Below are 603 nucleotides of genomic sequence, written 5' to 3'. Positions count from 1 at the left end.
CTTCACAAAAACATCAATGAATGCATGAACATGTGAGGTGAAATAGTGAGAAATTAAACATGAAATGCCTCTCAATCCTAAAGCATAGAATTCTCTCTTTTCTAATCTCACAAATGCAATGTCATATAGATGCAACACTTAACACGAAATATGCTCTAACTCTCTAAAAAATGCAACATGCAAGTTATGACTTCAGTTCTGAAAACCCAGTTTATAAAGAATCATTTATGCAGCCCAGTTAATCTATTAAAACCTTGGTTAATCGATTAACGCAGTTTAAAACATAACTGATTCTGTTTTTCAAGTTTTCAGTTTCAACAACTTTTCCAAAACTTATGTTAATCGATTAAATCATGTCTTAATCGATTAACAGCATATTTCTAAGTGAATTTTCAATTTATAAAACTCAAATATGTTATGCACTTAATTTATACATGTTCAACACTAAGTTTATGCCTAGGATGCATAAATTACATGTATTTATATGATGCATGAACATATTATAAATCATATATCTCAAAACTTAAAATGATTTAAAGTTTTCTGCATATGAGACATGTATAGAGTTTACCTAAGCCTTAGACTCAACCTAAACTAATCACT

Source organism: Lupinus angustifolius, chromosome LG01 (genome assembly GCF_001865875.1).
Source record: "Lupinus angustifolius cultivar Tanjil chromosome LG01, LupAngTanjil_v1.0, whole genome shotgun sequence".
NCBI lineage: Eukaryota > Viridiplantae > Streptophyta > Magnoliopsida > Fabales > Fabaceae > Lupinus > Lupinus angustifolius.
Note: the sequence above shows the minus strand (reverse complement) of the source record.